We start from the raw sequence: 4,011 nt of genomic DNA on the forward strand, positions 1-4,011 counted from the left end.
ATATATACATATATACATATATCTGCATATACAAAATAGCATAGATATACAGCTACTTTCTCTTAGTTCAATGAGAAGAAAGTTTTGAACTAATAGTGTTTAGGCAAGATGTCATGTCCGCATCTTGTCCTCTGAATAACTACTATGAAGACAACAATATGTAATACATTAATTATTGTAACTATCCTACTAACCTGTTTTGAAACTGTCTCATTGCTATTTCTTTCTCAATAAAATTAATATTAAAAAGAAAGAAAGAATCACTATGAATCTGATCTAGTAGTGAGACCCTGAACACCCTGTAGGCCCTTCCCTAAAAATATATATAAGAGAGAGAGAGAGAGAGAGAGAGAGAGAGAGAGAGAGAGAATATCAAAAACAATGACCAAATAGACTGGTTTTAAAAGTTTTGAATTTGGCCAGAGCAAAATTGCAAAGATAAGGTAAAGAGTGCCTGACTGCTAAAAAGATTAGCCTAAAAAAGAAACCAAGTGGCTGGCAAGATAGCTCAGTGGTCTAAAGCACCTGCTTAGGCAAGCGCAGAGACCGCGGTTCAATTCCCAGCACCACAGGCCATGCCAGTCTGGCCCCAGGGCAGGCTGAGCTGACCACAAAAAAGAAGCCAAGTTCCTTGAGCAGGCCAGAGGGGAAGCACCTGAGGGACTGTGAGAACTAGTGCAGCCCCGCCCCTTGCAGGCCCAGAGTCGCAGAGGTGAAGGCTTTGCTCTGCAGAGGGAGCCCAGAGGCGCACTGCTGGAGAAGGACCACCCCGGAAGTAGATTCCTAGGACTCAGCTCTCAATGCTCAGCACCTGGCCCTGCAGCCACCAGCGAGATGGAGAGGGGCTCACATACCGCCCCAGCTGGCAGCAGGCCCTGGTGTTTCCCACACGGTGCTGGTTTTAGGTGCATGCAGAATGCAAGAGCTGTGGGTTAAGGGCGCTTCCACCCAGATTTCAGAAGACGGCCTGTGAGTCCAGGCAGTGTGCCCTTAAGACCAGAAGTGCAGCTGAGGCCCTGGGATGCTGGGACAGCTGGGGACTGGGACAGCTGAGGAAAGCTGCGCAGAGCGAGCCACGCCGGCCCACGAAGGGGCCAGGAGGGCTACACCGCCGGCAGTGCTGCGGGGGCAGAGCTCCCCAAACGCCTGGGCCTCACACCCACAACCACAGGCTGCAACGTTTCCCCCGCGGGACGTTGGTCTTCTTTCGGTCCCACTCCTTTCTATCCACATTTCTTGTGGAAATGGTGACCCTGTGCCTTCGTATGTCCACAGTGTTTAACCTACTTTTGATTTTTACAGGGTCTCACAGCTAAGAACACGCCTTAAATCTCAAGGAGATTTGCACTTGGAGTTTTCAGCAATGCTTAATCTATCAAGCTTTGACAGCTCTCAGAGATGGGCTAAACACATTTTGCATGAAAGGATACACCTGAGTCTTTCGGGAGCCAGGAATGAAACGTCACAGTTGATCTGGATGCTCCTGCAAAGCCTCACACGCTTACCTAAGGGCTCTTGGCAGGTGGCTGGGCTCGGCTCATGGTGCGCCTCAGTGGGCAGCACACTGCGCTTATAGCTAACTGGGACTGGGGAGGTGACGTCTGGGCGGGGCAGGAGCAGAGCTGGACAGTGACCTGGAGTGGCCGGCCTGCTCCCTTCTGTCCTCCCTTCATCTCTCTTTCTGCTTCCCTTCACCAGGCCCTGAGCTGTTTCTTAGCACTGCCCTCCTCTGAGCCAGCTGGCCATGGACTGAAACCTCTACAAGCTGTGAGCCAAAATAAACCTTTCCTCCTTAGAGCTGTGGGTGTCGAGTGCATGTCTCAGCAGCAAGAAAGCGAGACGGCCACCTACACCGTCTCCCATCTCAGTGTCCAGCTTCTAAAGTACCTCATGCATGCCACAGCCTTTCATGAAAAGCAGCTTGAGTGCTGTTGGGGCTCTTCCCTCAACATATGACATAAGTATGAAAGACCTTGACCGGGAATTAGATATGGAGGTAATAGGAAAATCAAAACTTAAGAAAATTCGTTCAACGAATGTTGGCTGAACGCCTGCTGCTGTACTACATGCTGTGCTCAGAGTGCTAGCTACTGTATCTCAGTGTCCTTGGGCACCTTCAGGGCCACTGCGCTCCAGGGCCAGAGTCTGGATGCATAGGTCATTAATACCGTGTGTGTGTCTGGGCCTCTCCAGGGAAGGTCGAGGAAATGACACGTCTACTCCCGATGGGTTAGTGACTTCACAGGAGCTTTGGGGTGATACAGGAGGAAGCGGACTCATCTCCAGTGTGGCCACTTTCTCTTCCAAATTCTGACACCTTGGGACAGTATAGAGTTAGGAGGAAAATAAAACATTTTTAATTAAGAAAAAAACTAGTCTTTTAAAAAGACCACATGTTTCAGAGATCCCTCACTATATGACCAACATGAGTTTTGTTGTCTGTTGCTCACCGCAAGGAGTAAGCAAAGCCACCCTGAGAGGGTCCCAGCCTCTGCCAGTGCTGTGGGTGGCTACTCAAGCCCTTCGGGGTTCACACTGCGCCACAACTTCACGGATTTTATGTGAACACGGAAAGCCTTTATCTTTCCTTTCCCCCCACCCCAGTGCTAGAAATTGAACTTGAGGCCCTCACACTCAGCTATATCTCCAGCCCATCTTTTTGTTTGTTTTATTTTGAGCCAAGTTCTTGTTAAGTTGCTAAATTGCCTAGGCTAAGCTCAAATTTGTGATCCTCCTGCCTCAGCCTTCCAAAGTGCTGGGATTACAGGAGTACGCCACCATACTGTCCAGAAAACCCTTTACAATATGGAAATCTTCATCTAGGATCATTTACCTATTATTACCTTTTGCTAAAACTTATCTTTAAAAGTTGGTAACGATGATGAAGGCTTTGTTAACACAGTACCTGAGTCATTTGCTGATTGAACATATGTGATTTCCTGCGGTGGCATTTTATAGTTATTACAAAGTCATTCAGTCACATCTCGCAGGTCATGATGTTGCCTACCTATAATCTGAGCTATCTGGAGGCTGAGGCAAGAGGATTGCAAACTCAAGGCCAAGCTGGGCAATTTATTGAGATTTTTGTCTCAAAAAATAAAGTGGAATAGAGATGTAACTAAGTGCAATTCCCCCCCCCCAAGAACACTGTATTCAATACAGACAAAAAAAGACACTTCTACACACCAGCTCCCATTTATTTATACACCCTGCGCCTTAAGGGGGCAGGTGCTATCTACACTAGAGACCAACAGTCTTCAGCAGTAAAAGGATTGTCCAAGATCACTAGGAATAAAGCTTAGTCTTTTGAGATGAAATTCAGATTTCTCTCCACTGTGCAATACCCCCTCAAACAGTCATTCAGTCATGGTTCAACAAATATTTATGGCGTGGCATACAGGTGCTGGGCAGGAGGAGCTGAGCAAATTTAGAGACTGGGCACATTAAGGCATAGAGAGGTTGCCAGGAAAGTGTGTGAGGATGTGACTGCTGAAGGACGGAGAAATAAAGAAAAGAAGAAGGAAAAAAAGGAAGAAGAACTTAATCCAGGCAGGGGGATGACACAGAGAGACTGAAGGAACTGGAAGTGTGGTGTGGTCGAACCACGGCAGAGATGAGGGCAGGGGGCACCGACAAGGCCACTGGCCAGGCAGGGAGCCCAAACGCTCCTGCCCAGCAGGCCGACGTGGAGTCCGAGTTCCACTGGAACACAGAGCAACGAGGAGGACTCACTGGGGCGCTGCTCTGTGCGGGGAAGTTGTGATGGAGCCTACAGAAAGGCCCGCTGAGCGCAGAGCACCTCCCTTCTTGCAGATCTCTGCAGGCGTAGTGCTGGCCACCTCAGTCCTCTCAGACCTTCGGAATTTTGTTTCATTTTGTTTTCCTACTCAGAGCTGCCGCTGCCCCCAGCTGTGGCTGGTCTGATGCAAGCTGACTTGCAGCAGAAGTATCTTCTCGCTTCCTCTGAGGACCTTTATTGCTTTTCCAGTCTCCTCACTCTCTCCCCTCTTA

The sequence above is a fragment of the Octodon degus genome, unplaced genomic scaffold (assembly GCF_000260255.1).
Source record: "Octodon degus isolate 3935 unplaced genomic scaffold, OctDeg1.0 scaffold00174, whole genome shotgun sequence".
NCBI lineage: Eukaryota > Metazoa > Chordata > Mammalia > Rodentia > Octodontidae > Octodon > Octodon degus.